The 18,734-nt window shown below is 35.0% G+C and overlaps 1 pseudogene; it reads left to right on the forward strand.

Moving 5' to 3' along the window:
• Positions 1-9,225: 9,225 nt before the first annotated feature.
• Positions 9,226-10,163, forward strand: LOC102982499 (poly(A) polymerase alpha-like; annotated as a pseudogene).
• Positions 10,164-18,734: the final 8,571 nt, after the last annotated feature.

Here is an 18,734-nt window from a genome sequence, read left to right on the forward strand (position 1 = left end):
CCTTTTTTTTTTTTTAGATTCCATATATATGTGTTAGTATATGGTATCTGTTTTTCTCTTTCTGACTTACTTCACTCTGTATGACTGACTCTAGGTTCATCCACCTCACTACAAATAACTCAGTTTCGTTTATTTTTATGGCTGAGTCATATTCCATTGTATACATACATCTAGGGGTTTTTAAGGCTAGGAAAAGACTTTTGGGTAAGAAGATAAAGTTACACTTAAACACAGGAGGCACACTACATATCTTTTCCCCCTTGAGGAAGAAAATTCTAGGGATATTTTAGTTTCACATTTATACATTTAGCTGTGCTTCCTTTCCTCACCATTCTTTTTTTTTTTTTTTAACTTTTATTCTTTCTCTGTAGTTTTTGTTTTCACTGGGCATACTTCTAGGTGCTAGGGATATAGCAGCACCTACCCTCAGGAGGTGTTTATTCTGTCAACCAGTAACCAAGATTTGTGTGAATTCAGTAATTTAAGACATAAAGCCACAGTAACATAAGGTGGTTTTGTTTTAACAATATATTTTTTCTGTCATAAAAATTGTAAGTGAAGTTATAACTATGTTATTTAAAGTTTCTATAATTTGTTTTTTTTATAAGGAAAATGAGGTTGGCCCCTGCCCTACCAACCTGGCAGTGTTGCTATCAGTTTGGCTTCAGAAAAACATCATTCTATACAAACATACTTTGGGTAATATTAAGTATAATATATAGGTGATGAGTTGTAATTGTAAATAGCCATACTGCTTGACATACCTCCCGAGCATTGTGCTAAAACTCCTCTGGAAATGCAAAATAAGGATGAATATTTTCAATCTCGTCAGGAAAAAAATATAACCATAATAAGTTGAGAACTGTCGCAAAACCACATAGAAAAACATACATTAGATCTAAGTTTCTTTATGAGAAACTTTATTACCTGCATTAAAATCATCTGTTTTCTTGGTTAAAATGTAGGTTCCTAGGCAATTCTAGATTTATGAGTCAACATTTCTAACAAGATTATTAATAGCCTTAAGTATTAAGAACCACTTAGCTAAATTCTGGGAGCTTCTTAACTGCCCTAGGAGCTCTCATTGTAGAAAGCAGACCTATGAACGATCTGTGAGGACTCACTCAAACTCCCCTGTGTTCAATGTCCTCAGTGTACATGCTGGCTCTCCAGGAAGTTCCTTCTCTTTCAATGGTCGCCAAGGCCTCACCTGGACTCATTGCTCCAACCAGATAGGAAAGGCCAGGCCTTGCTGGCCCTGGTGTTCTGGAGGTCGGCCTTCTCTTAGTGACTCATGTTCATTTCACCACAACCTTTTCTCTCTTGCTCTAAGTGAACACCTCTGTTCAGTCCTTCAACTGTGCTCTTCTACATGGATTGTGGATTCAACTGTTCCCCCTCTGATCCTTCTGTCAATGTATTGACATTTTTATTTTCATTTTTATTTTATTTTTATTTATTTATTTTTTTGCGGTACGCGGGCCTCTCACTGTTGTGGCCTCTCCCGTTGTGGGGCACAGGCTCCGGACACGCAGGCTCAGCGGCCATGGCTCACGGGCCCAGCCGCTCCGCGGCATGTGGGATCTTCCCGGACTGGGGCACGAACCCGTGTCCCCTGCATCGGCAGGCAGACTCTCAACCACTGCACCACCAGGGAAGCCCTGTATTGACATTTTTAAAGGAAACTTCTTCTGAATAACCACAATACAATGACCACCCTCAGGAATGTAATATTTATAATACTATCTAATAAATAATATAATACTTGTTAATATATCATATTTATAGTATTTATACAATACTACAAACTAATATGCAGTCTGTACTCAGAGTTATCCAACTATCCCAATAATGAACTTTGTAGGCATGGCTTATTGTTTGATCCAGGATCCAAGCAAAGGTTGCACATTATTTTTATTTGTCATGTCTCTTTATTCTCGTTGACTAGAGATCAGTTCCGCAGCCTCTTTTCCTTTTTTCTTTTGTGACGCTGACATTTTTTGTAAAGTCTAGGTTCACTGTTCTGCCAAACAATGTGACTCAATTGTTTGTTTAAAGTGCAGCTTGTCAGGTGTGTGTAATTCCTTCAGCAGTGCCCTGAAGTGCACTGGGGCAGAGAGGCTGAACAGGATTCCTGGACAGTTAGATGTAAGCAAGACTGTGATTTAATCAACTGCATATTATTGGGAAAAAAAAGGAAAGAGGAAGTTGGGGTCATTGTAGGTCTCCTTAAGATTCATCATAGAATGTAAGCTGGTAAGGAGGAAAATGAGAACACAGGGGAGTGGTGGATAGTGCTAAATTGCTAGAAGAGTTTCCTGGCATTTTTCAGCAAGTGAAATAATTTAATATCAATTCCTTTTGTGCTTGGGGAATTCCAAAACATTTCTGGTAAACTGATATTTTACGGTTTCTTCCATATCAATCATCTATCACCTATCTATACACTTAAATAATATCATATGTATATACATACCTATATATAATCCTTACCATTTAAAAGTGGTTTTTAGATGGGTATATATATATATATATATATGTGTGTGTGTATATATATATATATATATATATATATATATATACAGTGATAATTGTACTGGATACATAGTAGCAGTATTCTATTATTACTTGCAATGAGAATGTCTGACTATTTCAATCATTTGACATTCCAAAGAAAGTGTTGCAGCCCTCATAGCCCCGTTTGGGAACTATGTGAACTTTTTTTCCTTTCCATGGATTAATAAAATATCAAATCTCTGCAACTAAGTCAGAAAAACAGTAATCAGGTTGGTAAGAATATTTACATTGTAACATGTGAGCTTACATAGAAAACTGAGGTTAGAACATGCACTGTCTGGTCTTCTGGCTGTGTATTCTCCAGAACGTGTTCTTAATGGTACTAGTCTTAACATTCATCCTTGATCAGGGAGCTGACCTTCAAAAGTCTTTGAGGAAAAGATAACAGTGTTTAAGGTTTTGCTAAACAAGTAGGCAGTATTGAAATATCAACCAGTTCCCGATCTGGTAACTTCTTCAGTTGGTTTGTCTCTTTAAGATATTTGCACAAAAGGTAAATATTTCCATATCATTAGATATTTGAGCACCTGATAATATTGCTTTTCCAATCAGTTGTCAGTAGTTAACTCTCTTATTGCCGGAGCTTCAGAAAGCAACAATAAACATTCTCTCTGACTTTAGCTGTTGTTGACCATGGCATTTCCAGAAATAATGTGTCAAAAAGCTTTAAAGAGCTAGTAATTATGGTTTTCTTATTAACTGAAAAAGAGAGAGATGCTAGCAAGCACAGTTGAATGCAATCATCATAATTTCTGCAAACTGACTTTATCTCTACCACTGGAATTTATCCTTGGTAGCTAAAGTCATACAGATATGTTCTTAGAGAGCAGAAACTCAGGAACGTGCTGAAGCAGCCTTTCTAAATGGTCATACCCATGTTGAAGACATGGTAATTAAGTGCTCTTCTTTAACCTAGTTTACATGTTTTATACATGTGATTCCAGCAAATCAAAAAAGTACCTCATTTTTTCTCTTTTCCCCTGGACAGCACTACATCTGATTTACTACAAAGCTGTCTCCTAGCATCTCATGATATTCAATCCCACTTTGAATGGCTGTATGGCATTGTTTCTCATATCATGAAGATGAAGCACCAACAAGGCCAAATGCTTGATATACTCAGGACAGGAGTGGACGGAAGGCATGGCTAACACTCTCCAATGCCCTTTACTTGATGGAGGTGACAAACGCATTTGGGAGACTTGATAAATATTCCTGTGAAAGCAGAGTAGAGGTTCTTCGGAAATTCTGAGGCCATTTTACAACAATCTCTTTCCAATATCAATCTCCGGTTTTTCTACCACCTTCATGAAGGATCATAATAATGACCTTGACTTTGAAGGTTTACCTGGCTTCCATTCCACATAATTAAACCCAAGGTAGAATTTTTAAAAAAACAAAGTTATTTCAGACAGGAGTGATGCTCTTATTTGTAATGAGATTAGCTGTTCAGATATCAAGTGACTTTCTGAATTAGACTAAATTTACATCATGAGCTTTATATTGCAACTGTGACAGACTTTAGGAAGAAAGGGACAAGTGGAAGGAGGTGGGGAGGAGGAGAAGGGGAAGTTGCTGTTTTATTTTAGGTTCACGCATTCTCTTCTCTGCCAGAAATCCTCTTAGGTGAATACAAAAGTGATGAAAGACGGAAACCCTTGCTCTGCTGGAGCCTACCTTCTAGTGGAGAGAAATTAACCAATTTAAATTCAAAAATAGGGTGTTAATAGTTTGTGATGTGTGCTACAAAGAATACAAAACAGAAACATTACAGAGAGTAACTTTTAAAGGAAAGCTTCTTAAGTAGGTGGTCAGGATAGAGAACACCTAGTTAAGAAGATCACCTCTAAGCAGGGACATGATGAATGAGAAGGGGCCAGATGGGTGAATTTGGGAGGAAGAGTGTTTTAAGCCCTCACATTTTATGTTGATCAAGAATTGAGCATGATGTGGTGGAAGATAGAAGACTAGGACAGAGAAGACGAGGAAGAAGGGGAGACGTGAGAGGTAGGCAGGGATCAGTTCACTGAGAGCTGGGAAAGCCATGTAGCACAAGGAGTTTGACACACCTGAGTTATCCTAAGTACAATGGGGGCACATTTGATCATGGTTTTGTTTACTTCTTTGATCAAAGGGCTAAAAGCATAGGATTTCTCTTTCAAAGAGACCAATATTACTACTCTTAAGAAGGGGAAGAATATTGTGGGACTCTTTTCACTATGTTTTAGCAAAGTAAGAGCTGGAGCTGTGTTCTTAGCTGGTAAAAGTGGAACTGACCATAAGAAAACTATTTCAAAATATATTTTGGAGTTTTAAGTCAAAGGTATTTTTTACTGTATTAGATATGGGTCTTAGAATGGTTGAGGAGACGGAGGAAACAAGAATGAATTTCAGGTTCTAGGTGGAAAGCAGCTGGATATAGAAACTTGCTATCAAAGAGGCAGGAAATACTGGGGGTTGTGGGAGAGATTTGGAGAAAGGAACCATACACTTGAGATCTGACATCTCAGAAGAGACATCAGTGGGAAATTAAGGAAGAGTCTGGCAGATGGGTATATTAGATTAAGAGTCATTAGAATGCTTGCTCATAACATTTGAATATAACTTTAGATTTCGTTAGGCAAATTTATCTAGGAAAAGTAAATATAATACCAGTCTTGATATTATTTCTTATATTTTAATAATATTGGCATTGATAATATTTCTAGAATATGCAACAAGTTGTATTCCTAAAATATACCACTTGCCTTCCATTATGGATTCTGGAAATATTAATAAGACTAGTTACCAATGTGTTTGAATTTCTATGATGCAGTCTGTTTTGAACATTATTTGAGAAGAGAAAAAAGTATTTGGAGAGCACTTGGGGGGAGAAAGATGTGAACATTCATTTACTGTGATCATTTACCATGAAAAAAGATGCTGAAATATTAATAGTTTAAAATATTGCAAAAATAAGAATCAGATTATTTATGGTAATAAGGTATTTACTTATCTAATTTAGAAGTAATAATTTCATTATATGAAATTTAAAAACATAAAAATGATATCCAAAATAACAAATATTCTACAAAATCATAGACGCCTATAATATTTATTAATAATATATTAATATTTTGGTATATTTCTAAAATGAAAGTCACGCACTATATTCAGGTTTTAACAGACTTTTCCCTAGGGTCACATTACAGACATTTGCATATGCTTCCAGAATGTGCATTTTAATCATTGCATAATATTCCATCCTTTATATGTATCATACCTTATTTAAATTATTCATCTTGACTCTCTATACATCTGTTGCTGATGTTTTCCTCCTATTACAGAAATTACATTATAATCATAATTATAAAATATTTTGCATAATTTTTAGATTAAATCATTTGAATAAATTATTGAAGCTATTCCCAAACTGCCCCTCAGAAAAGGGAGCAGCATATAAGAAAATCTGAGAAACATCAGAGTTTCTTACAAAAGCTAAATTATAAACAAAGAAAAAAAATTACCCAAATTTAGTTTTAGTGTATTCTCTATACACTAAATAGCTATGATTTGTTCATTTAAAGTAATTTATTTAATCGTATTTATTGAATGATATCTTAATCTGAGTTTCCCTGAAAATGAAATCTGAGGCAGAGATCTTTGTTGCCATTACCTCACTGTCATATAATCCCGGAGAACATGAGGACAGAACCTCAGGATGAAAGGAGGGTGGCCCAATTAAAGAAGGCTTGATCAAGGTGGATGCCCCATAAATGAGCAATTGTCTGAACCACAGGAACATACTGTATTAGCCATATAAAGTGCATCTCAGGAATACCAATCATGCAGAGGAAAGGGAGGAGTATTTATCCACTGGTTCTCCTGCTCCATTGGTAAAAGACATATCTTTTGCTTTCAACTCCTCCAACCTCCCAGGTAGCATGAGTGGATACATAGGGGTTCCCATAATGGAATCAAGAGTGTCATCTAAGAAATCCGTTGAGAGGCGTGCTGAACTGACGGGAAGTCAGGTGCAGTCAGGTGGTACCTGTGTCCACCAAGATCTAATAAGTGCAGCTGGAGAAAGAGACAGGTGAGGCAAAGTAGGTATGAAATGCTGTATTTGAGGTGTCTGATGCAGTTTACCCCCTGAACCACTAGGTTCCACTCATTTCCTTTATTACACTAAGCTGCCATGATGCGATATGTGGACACCATTTTTGTGACCATAAGAGGTCTTCACTTATTTTACAAGAGTGGAAGTAAAAGTTCAATGAACCACAACATTCCCTTCAAGGTGATACCATATACAATAACTGAATGACACTCAGCAAGCTCTGTACCCCATCATTACAGCTGATTACAGGCTAAAATTAATATCCATCATCTTCCTTCTCCATCCCATGTTCTAGATTACCCTCAGCTTTATCCCCTGGGCTGATTACTTCCCATTAGGTATATTTAGACCTTAATCCCCCAAAGGGCAAAAATATTCAGTTCCTTGAACTTAAATGTGCATATTTGGAACACTCTTGAGTGTTCAAGGGATACTTGTAGTTTAAGATTCTCAGGTTTGTCATCCATATTCCCCATTCCAGTTTTGTCTCACTCATTTCTTTGCCAGAGCACCCTGACTTTGACATAAGAGATCCATTAAAACTTTACGGGTCAGCCACTTTATATTTTGAACCTGGACCTGATTTTAGCACAGTCTCCTCTGTAGCTCCAGAAGATGAGGCTCTGTTTCAAAGTTACCTTAGAGATCCTATGTCTTTCTCATTTAGTTAAATTGTGCTGGTCTTAGCCTAGCGTATTTATTTTTAAGACTTTCAATCAGTTAACCAAACAAGTCTGCCATCTTTATACTTATTTCTCCCATACTGGTCAGGTGAACAGCAAATGGACATCACGGTGGTTCACTTTTCTACTTAGGTGATCCTACTTGGGCACAGGTGAAAACCACAATAGTTCTGATGTCACTGAATGCCAGAGTTATCCCCACACACTTCCTTCTTTCACTGAGATCCTCATTGCTCTTCTGCTTGTTAGTAATTCAGGAGTAAACTCTCATCTGGAGGATTTTCAAGGTTCGTTTCTGACACCAACTGTCTTTGTATAAGTTACCTACAAAGTAGAAAAATAAAAGGAATCAAACTGGAGAATAAGAAGTAAAACTGTCACTGTTTGCAGATGACATGATACTATACATAGAAAATCCTAAAGATGCCACCAGAAAAATACTAGAAATAGTCAATGACTTTGGTAAGGTTGCAGGATACAAAATTAATGCACAGAAATCTCTGGCATTCCTATACACCAACAACAAAAAGTCAAACAGAATTTAAGGAAAAATTCCCATTTACCATTGCAACAACAACAACAAAAAATAAAATACCTAGATATAAACCTGCCTAAGGAGGCGAAAGACTTGTACTCGGAAAACTATAAAACACTGATGAAAGAAATCAAAGATGACATAAACAGAGGGAGAAATATACCATGTTCTTGGATTGGAAGAATCAATATTGTGAAAATGACTATACGACCCAAAGTAATCTACTATCAAAGATTCAACGAGATCCCTATCAAACTACCAATGGTATTCTTCACAGAATTAGAGCAAAAAATTTTACAATTCACATGGAAACACAAAAGACCCCGAACTTTCATGACTTTAAATATGTCCTCCACTCCTTGGAACAGTTATATAAATGCATCATGAAAGAACTCTCTTAGATTGATATTCAAAATATTTGTAGACAAAAGTGGAGAATAATGGCTGCATTGAAGATTTTGGTTAAAAAAGTATGGCTCCTACATACATGAAAATGAGATCTGCTTTAAAAAATGAGAATTAAAATGAGAACAAAAGAAGAACCTTAGCAGGAAAACCTGGACAATGTCAAGAGTGTTTAAGCATAAAGTATATTCTTAAATGGAGTTATTTTAAAAATTAGAATAGTCCAGCCAAATTACCATGTGAATTTTTATTTTCTAAGTGAATAATGTTAAACAAAAGAGTTAAATCTCTCTATACTGAGAGGACTAAAGGACAAAATTAGATCTTACAACTGGTGGAACAGGATGTGTTTAAATTTAATCAGTACAAAATCACAGGCAGAAGAGAATTGCCTAGAAAAGGAGCAGTGTCTCATCAGCAGCAGCGCCCTTGATGCATTTGCTCCTAAACTAAAATAATCTATTTATCCTGTTTTTAAAGCAAAACATTATATGATTAAATGTTAGAAGTAATATGTTCTCTAAAAAAATCCTGTTATACCATGATTTATAACTTACCATTAAATTTTCAAAAATTGTTTATTTTTGAGAAGATTGAGACAGACCTCATTTGGCCCTTTAGTATCTAACTACTCTATATAGTTCAAACTAAGAAGAGAATGTCTCCAGCTCTGTCAGAACCATGAGAAAAATCTGCCTCCAATGTGTTTATAATGAGGGTAGAGTGGGAACCTTCTTTATTGTTCACTGTACGTCAAACACAAACATCGGTTGGAATTGGAATATTATTTGATGTAAAGTTTTCCTAATTAAATGTAAATTCCTGTGAAGGTATATGATTATCACTTTTGCTCTTTTATTCCCTTTAAATACTAAAATTCCTTGCTGTAAAACCTTTCTAAGTATAGGCTCTCATGTCTCAATGCCATGGTTAGTCAAGAATTGGTGTTGGACCCAGGGCTGAGGCAGGCCCTTGCCTCCCTCCTGCCTCAGTGGATCATGCCCAGGGTGGCGGCAGGGTTGGGGGATGGTAGAGTTTCCAGGCCAGTTTCAATGCAGGGATCACAACAAACACAGCAGCTGCAGAAGCACTAGGACATTTCCTCTTCCATCAGCTTAGCATCCCCCAAGGAGACTGACTGCCTTCCTACACAGAAAATAATTGATACTGAAGCCCTTTGGGGTTTTTGAAGAGGAAGAGGAATTGCAGCACAGGATTTAAAGTTTGGGAAAATTAAATAACCTGGTAAAAGAGTGGATACAAGAAATCAGTGAAAGCAAGAATCTTCCACTATCTGTAATTGAAAATGTTGGAGGAAAAATTTTTACATTTGGAACTTATAAATTAGGAGTACATAAAAAAGGTGCCGATCTTGATGTGTTGTGTGTTGCTCCAAGATATGGTGATCGGACTGACTTTTTCACCTTATTCTATGATGCAATGAAATTACAGGAAGAGATCAACTTAAGAGCTGTTAGAGAGGCATTTGTACCAGTTATCAAACTGTGTTCTGGGATAGAGATTGCTATTTTGTTTGCAAGATTAGCACTTGCAGACTATTCCAGAAGACCTGGACTTTAGAGCTGATAGTCTGCTTAAAAATTTACATATAAGATGCAGGGTAGCCAATGAAATTTTCCATCGAGTACCAAACATTGACAGCTTCAGGTTAATCCTGCAAGCTATCAAACTGTGGGCCAAACACCACAACATCTATTCCAATATATTAGTTTTCCTCTGTGGTGTTTCCTGGGCTATGCTAGTAGCAAGAACTTGCCAGCTTTATCCAAATGCAATAACATCAACACTTGTACGTAAATTTTTCTTTGTATTTTCTAAGTGGTATGTGTTTAGATTATGTTAAAATAAAATTGATTGGAAAAAAAAGTCAAGTGACTTAAATTGTCAGCCTTCTAGCCCATAACCCACATACCTTCCATCTAGAATGTAGAGTGTAGACTGCCACCATTAATGATTTAGGTGATGTATTACTATAAAGAGCAGTAACATATTGACATTAGAAGGAGAAACATGTCATTGAGAGAAAGCACTAATGAGGCTGTTGGCTGAGTCCATGGGAGACAGAGAAGGAAGGAAGAAAAGAAAGAAAACAGTGTAGCTGAGAAGAATAAGAAGTAACAGGAGTCAAGGGAGCAACTAAGGTAAGTGGGACAGAAACACCTGCACTCTCTCCTCTGAGCATTATTATCATATATTAAAATAAACTTTTGTGAACAAATGCATTTCATTTGACAATTATCATGTGATTCCAATCATTTTTGGTTCTGTTTCCTCTCTCTCCTTCAAAGTATTAACAGTGTTAGATTTCTTAATCATCCACTGTTCTAAAACTCACTTCTTCTCACATTATACATTAGAAGCTTCTCAACTACTTTTCCTTAGTCCTATTTTCTTTCTCAAGAGTGGTAGCATGGGCATAGAAATAGTGTAACTTGTTGCTCAGTTTGGTGCAGTTTTATATGTCAGTGCCCTCCAAGGCCCCTGACTGAGGAGGACTAAGAACTTTGCATCACCCGGTCTAACATGAGTGGCTTTCCACACAGTCCACACCCCCTTGTCTCTCCAGTTGAATGACCACGCACACAGCTCAGGCACATTGGAAGGAAAATGAACACCTGTCAGGGATGGTCACCCACCCCATACTGTGGTTTCAAGGAGAAAAGATTCCATTTCCTATTGTAATGCAGATCAGAGTAGGTTCCAGCTAGAAGCATTAATGCTTGAGATGCCTGAAAACAATGGGATATGGTCTTTTTCTGTGGAGAGGGCTGGGATTTAAGGGAAGAGAAGGTAGTTGCGAAAAAGAAAAGGTAAAATACATCAGTGAAGATAGCTGGAACCCCTGTGATTTTTGATACTGTTAGACACTGGCCTAATGAGGACTATGGGAAAGGGCCCCACTACAGGCATCACAAGGACCTACTGTAGAGCACAGGGAACTATATTCAATATCTTGTAATAACCTACAATGGAAAAGACTATGAAAAAAGAAATATATGTGTGTGTATAGCTGAATCACTTAGCTGTACACCTGAAACATTGTAAATAAACTATACTTCAATTAAAAAAAAAGGAAAAACATTTTAGACAGGTGTGTGCAGGAGGGTCTGAATGAGTTGTCATCCACTGATAGCTTTAGGGAGAAAGTACAAGATGGAGGAAACCAGAGTGCAGGTACACAAGAAGACTATAAACAGCTCGGGAACTCTCAGAAAAATTCTTCCTGATTAGGCTGACATGAAAACTTCCTGCTTTTAATGGTAAAGTGATTCCATGATCATTACACACCATTGCTGCAAAAGGGATCTTGGGTGAAATACATTCCTTAGGTTTTTACACCCCATATATTACCATAGCCTGATAAGTTATATCAGATATTTGCAATAAGATGTCTAAGTGAAATTTAACTCACTTCCACTGGTTATAGAGGAATTGGATTGATTAGAAATTTTTACAAATGACCAGGATGATTTTGAACCTATTACAATATTTTGAGTCTATTCCCATTACCATATATTTTAGCCAATATAATCAAGTCCTAAACAATTGACTTAATTATATCTAGTGTTCATTCAAAAATCTCAAATACCTGGATAATAGTGTGCTGCAAAGAAAAAATTATTGGTAAAACAGTGTTCTTCTCCTTTCTAAAATTTGTCAAATTGTTACAAATATTACCCAATTTTCATTCATTGAAAGAATTATCCACATCTTAATTTTAAGTAATGCTTCATCTATTTATGAGAAAACTTTCTAATTGATTAACATGTATTCCTACACTCTCCTTGAGCTATATTTTGATTCAAACTGTGTGCATCAATTTTTATCATAAAATTATTATAACCTGCACTCCTTCTTAAAACTTATTAAATTAGTATGTCAAATAGACTGATCCATTGTTAAAGTATATGAAAAAATATATATGTTTTGTGTTATCTTCTTGAATAGAAATAACTACATCAGAACAGTGACCTCTTATTCTGATATTGGATTATACAAATAAATTCAATCAAAACAAAGAGAAAATTATCCCTTCCCTTTACAGTAGGGCAGCTACTGGGAAGAGTTTTATCAGGCTGCCTAATTATGTGCTCATCCCTGAATTCGTCATAGAGGTGGGGGATGGGGAGATGGCATTAACACCTTGATGGAGTGTTTAGGAGAAGAATGTCCCATTAAATGAAGATCTCCAATAAATACATTGTGACACTATGCCTGTAGGGATATGAGAAGTAAAGTGTTGGGCAGCCACACAATGGCAGTTGTGTTTAGTCAAGTGACTTAATTTTTTCATCTCCAAGCCAATAATCCATCTACACACAGTTCGCCAAGAATGTAGACTGTCAACCACCACTATTAATGACTGAAATAGTGGATTACCTTAAAGAATAAATACTACATTACAAATTAGAAAAAGAAACATTTCACAGAGACAAAGCACTGCTGCCTCAGATAAGCACAGTAAATGCATATTCATCTTGAGACTATTCTCTTTAATAATAGGGAAGAATTCAAATAGAACGCAGAGGTGGAACCAGATAGAAATGTCAGGGAAGAGCAGTACCCAGAGCATGACTGGAATAGAATTAATTGTTCCAGAGAAACTAAGATTAAGAACTCCACGACTACATGAATCTAAAAGAGTATATAGTTACATATTTTATGATAGAATAACAGCTCAATTTTAACTGTAGATAGGATAATTTAAATAGGACAGTAAAAGAGTTACATTTCCTCAGCCATTTAAAGTGCTTTCTGAGTCACCAGGCAGCACAGCACTTTGTATTTCCTGGAGGACAGCACATATACGTGATAGAGGATCTTTCAGTCACGAAGCAATTGGCAAAGTTAATATTCTGGCTTCAGAAAGAGAATCCGGAGATAGTCTATCAAATTGGATGAGTAGATGGGGCCACCCACTCAGTAATTCATTTGCACCACCCAATTCAGTGATTTTTTTTTCTCTCTAGTAGATAGCTGGAAACGTATAGCTGAGGCCAAAAGACCTTCTTTTTTTAAACTTTTTTTAAAAATTGAAGTATAGTTGATTCACAATGTTGTGTTAATTTCTGCTGTACAGCAAAGTGATTCAGTTATATGTATACATTTTTTAAAAATTCTTTTCCATTATGGTTTAACTCAGGATATTGAATATATTTCCCTATCCTATACAGTAGGACCTTGTTGTTTATCCACTCCATATGTAATAGCTTGCATCTGCTAACCCCAAACTCCCAGTCCATCCCTCCCACTACCTCCCCACCCCTACCCCTCAGCAACCACAAGTCTGTTCTCTACGTCTGTGAGTCTGTTTCTGTTCTGGAGATAGGTCATTTGTGTCATACTTTATTCCACATATAAGTGATATCATATAGTATTTGTTTTTCTCTTTCTGACTTACTTCACTTAGTATGATAATCTCTAGTTGCATCCATGTTGCTGCAAATGGCATTATTTCATTCTTTTCCATGGCTAAGTAGAAATACCTTCTTTTTAACATCAAAAATATACTGTACATAAAGTGGATAATGCACACTAAATGATACATTTCTATGCCTCTTAGTTTTAAGACTAGTCTTCTTTTGCTCTATTTGACCTTACATCTCGTAGTCACAGCATTGTCATAACTAGCAAATGGTCCTTCTTTATTTCTATAATCACTGAGGTTATACCATATGCTTTCTAAAGGATGAACATGAAAGGAGTAAAACTAATCATTTAAATTAGTTTCAGGGATACTGTTCTTGGCACAGAATAGACTTTATGAATCTTTTGCAGCTCTTTCAACTTACAATGTACCAGCTTCTGTAGATTTAACTCTCAACCTATCCTATATTTTCTTGACCTTGAACACTTATTAACATTTTATGATTCTAGAATAGTACTTACTCCATAATGACCATACTCTTTTATGATCTATTACAATAATAGATTACACAATTATTTTATAGGATAATATATTCAAATCCTCTGAATTTTAAAAACGCCTTTGAGCAAAATGTGAAGAGGTCTAACAAGGTAAAATAAATGACCTAGTTGCATCTGCTTAAACTCTTGTCTCTACAAAAGGAAAACCTGACTCAGCAAACTCCATCACTAAGATCAAAGCCTCTCCTCCCCAGACTACAAATGTCTACCCTTTACCTTCAGGCTGATAAGAGGAATTAGTGTCTCTGTTTCTACAAATACAGAAATATTCATTATCTCTATTCTAATAATTAACACACAGATATAACACAAATATTACATTTTCTTTCATTTTAAATATAAAATTCCTTTCAAAATAGGAACCAAAGCCTCGTAACTATACTTAGCCATTTTATATTATATTATATACCGTTTCTATCACTGAATTTCAGTAATCTCTTTGAAATGAGCATAAATCTTAGAAGTCAGATAAGATTCTTTTTAGTTTCATGGTTGGATTTCAAGAGTGAAATGAAGTAGGTTCTAAGCCCTCTCTGGAGAAAATGGAGCAATACAGCTGTTAATCATGTTTGTGGCAAGCAGAAATGCAAAGCCTCTAAAATAATCAGGAGACTTACATCTAAATGAGCATAGAGATGAAATAGATAGAGGTGCATAAATATTCCAGGGACTTTTTACTATTATATTCATTAAAGTCTCAGCTTAATGCATGCTTTATTGCCCAGAAATTCATTTCATTTGCATTTTAACTGGGTTTTAGTCAAGTTAATCCTTTTTCTTCCCTTGACAAGAAACTATTCAGCAAATACAGCAAAATACTGAAAGAAGAGAAATAAATTGAAATAGTCTACTTATACTAAAACTTAAATTTGTCATAGTTTACTAAAGAAAAAGGATGTCTATATGAAGTTCACTAGATCACATTATTTTAACACCAAAAAGTGTCTGTGTATTATCAAGTAAGCTCTATTAGATAACAAAAAATTTTATTCATTTTTGCTAAAGATTTAATATCAAGCAACATTCAGTAAAAATCAACATTTTATTTTCACAGGAGTAAAAATTATAAAGTAATCACCCATTTAGAAGCAAGCAATTAATTTTCACAAGAAACTCCAATATGTAATACCATGCATCCTTCAAGCCGTTGTGTAAAAAAAGAGCAGCTTAAGTTGTATTTTGAAAGTGCAAGCATTCAGTTGAGAAATATGTTAGCTTAACAGAGAAAGCTTTTTTTTTTTTTTTAAATGAAAGAAAGTAACTTCATTTCCTAAATCCTAGTGACTGTAAGGTCCACATGGAAACGATAGAGTTGGGACTTCTTTGGCGGCGCCGTGGTTAGGAATCTGCCGGCCAGTGCAGGGCACACGGTTTTGAGCCCTGGTCCGGGAAGATCCCACATGCCATGGAGCAGCTAAGCCTGTGAGCCACAACTATTGAACCTGCGCTCTAGAGCCTGTGAGCCACAACTACTGAGCCCTCGTTCCACAACTACTGAAGCCTGCGTGCCTAGAGCCCGTGCTCTACAACAAGAGAAGCCACCTCAGTTAGAAGCCTGCGCACCACAATGAAGAGTAGTTCCTGCTCGCCACAACTAGAGAAAGCCTGCGCACAGCAACAAAGACCCAGTGCAGCCAAAAATTAATTAATTAATTAATTAAAAACAAACAATAGAGTTTTGTCTATGTGACAATATATTACAAACACAAACTGCTGATAACCCCTTAGTAAAATGGTCCCTCCAGACAAACAGACATCCTAGCAAATCTCAAAGAAAAAGATAAATGAAACTAAGGAAAGCCAAAAAAATGGGGACAAATGAAGTCTTCAGATGAAAGGAAACTTTCTTCATGATTCATTTTGAAATATTTAACATGCATATGTATAAGATAAAATATAGTATTTTGAGCATAACCATCCCATATCTATTGAGAACCATCTCTAAATATTCTTTTAATAAAATTTTATTTTAAAGTTTGTGCTCTCTCTCAGGAAAACCTGAACACTTATTTTTGCCTCACTAACATTTGAGAGTTCAAGTGCCCTTATTGCCCTAGTTTACTCACCTTACCTTAAGCCATGTTTCAAGTCTGACATGACTTATGATGTTTGTTGACAGTGGATGGTCTGTTTGGAAGATTCCGGCTGTAAACTATTATTTTTTTAAAAGTGTTTTGAGTTGTCAATTATTTGAAGTATTCATCTATAAAGGTAGATTGAGTGAAAACCCTACATTTGTTTCAGGTCTATCATTGTCTTAAGAAAATTGAGCAAAATAATTTGGAATAACTAACAGAAATTAAACAGAAAGCCATGTTTTTTACCCATCTTCACTGCTACTGATTAATGCTAGACACAAATACAGGGAATTTAAAACAAAGCCCATACACTAAGAGTTAGATGATCTTTATGATACAATTAACTTCTAGCACATTCCTGCTCAAAAGGAGAGACACAGTCCTTATTCTACTTCTAGCTCTATTTCTACTGAGAAGCTGATTAAACACCCATGTACTGAAATGAAAGTATCCCCAGTTTAATTTATGAAAGCAAAATCTTCCGTAGATTACTAATAAAATTTATTTTTTAAAAATCCATTTCCCTCTGCTGTTGTTTTTATGATACAGGAGTGAGTTCCCTGTAAAAACTGCAAAATCGTCTTAGTCAGTAAATGTATATTATCAAGATAATTATTATAAAATTCTGATTGAAAATACTTGATGTACTCTAGCGATCAACTCAAGTTGATTACATTTTAAAATATTTTATCTATACAGTCAGTCCTCCGTAGACACGGGTCTCACATCTGCGATTCAACCAACTGTGAATCAAAAATATTTGGAAAAAAATTCCAGAAAGTTCCAAAAAGCAAAATTTGAATTTGCTGCACACTGATGACAACTATTTACATAGCACTTACATTGTATTAGGTATTCTAAGTAATCTAGAGATGATTTAAAGTGTACTGGGAGATGTGTATAGGTTATATGCAAACACTATGCCATTTTATGTAAGAAACTTGAGCATCTATGGATTTTGGTATTTGTGGTGACGGCGCGGGAAGGGGTCCTGAAAAAAATACTTGTGGATACCAAGGGACAACTGTATTTATCCGTCTGTCTTCTATGCATCTATCTATTTATAGGGTTAACAATTTATGAGATTTGCATACATATTTTATTATCAAATTTTGCTTGACTTTAATCCTATTGTCTCAAAACTTTCTACAAAATAAAAATATGTTTGCTAATATTATCCTCATATATCTTTTTAATATAAGAAATTGAAGTAAATTTTGTAAATTAAGCATACTTCTTATGATATCAGAGACAGAGAGAGAGATAAAGAGAGAAACAGAGAATAAAGCTACACAGAATAAGTCAGGAATAAAAAAGAAAATACAAACAATTCATGCCAGCATTTGAAAACCTAGATGTAATAGACACATATTTATAAAAGTTAATCTTCAAAAGCCTTTGAAAGAAGAAATGGAAAACATGAATATGGTACGCTTATTACAAAGAAATTGCATTAGGAATCAAAATAATCAAACACACACACATAGACACAGCTTAGATAATCTCATTACTAAGTTTTATCAACTATTTCAGGTGCAAGCAACTCCAATATTTTATAAATCATTCTAGTTAGATGCAAAAGAGAAATCATGAAGTGATTTTATAAAGCTAGCATAAACCTTTATGTCAGAGACTGAAAAGACAGTTCAAAATAAGAAAAGTACAGTATAATAACACTCAAGAGAAAGTATGAAAATAAACTCTTAAAATATTAGCAAACCAAATCCAACAAAGTAATCTAAGTATAGTACATTATGACCCAGTTTGATTAAAAGTCCATAATATTTGGTTTAACAACAAAAATCTACTGATATAATTGATATAACTTGTGGAAAAACGTGTAAATTATGTTTCAGTTTTTTACCTTTGGGAAAGTTATTTACATATTTGCTCATTGATATTTGTGGTAAATATTCTGATTCTTAAAATACTTATGCTTAAATAAGCTGGTATAAAGAAATATCATAGAAATGAAATATATTAAGTTAAATATTTGATGGTTTCAAACTATTTGTATAGGGAAGTATGTGCATTAACTCCTAGTTTTTAGAATTTCATAATATTTAATAATCATTGCTTCACTTCTGTTTCAGTGAACATAACACATGCAATGTAAAATGAACCTCTAAAATTGTAAAATCTTTCTGTAAAGCCTGAGATCTGTGTGAGAAGTTTATGTTTCTTTATATCCTAAAATCTGCTATTAGAGAAATATCATCCTATAATCATGATCAAATACAAATTAAAAAATGTATTTGTATTTTGAAGTCAAAATACAATTCAAATAATATTTTCAAGATGATATTACTAAAATTAATAATATTAGCATATCTGAAAGAAGCTTCTAAAATTCAAGCATAAATCTCAGTTTTTCAAGGAAAAGAACTTATCCAAATTTAAAATGAATA

The sequence above is a fragment of the Physeter macrocephalus genome, chromosome 8 (assembly GCF_002837175.3).
Source record: "Physeter macrocephalus isolate SW-GA chromosome 8, ASM283717v5, whole genome shotgun sequence".
Lineage (NCBI taxonomy): Eukaryota > Metazoa > Chordata > Mammalia > Artiodactyla > Physeteridae > Physeter > Physeter macrocephalus.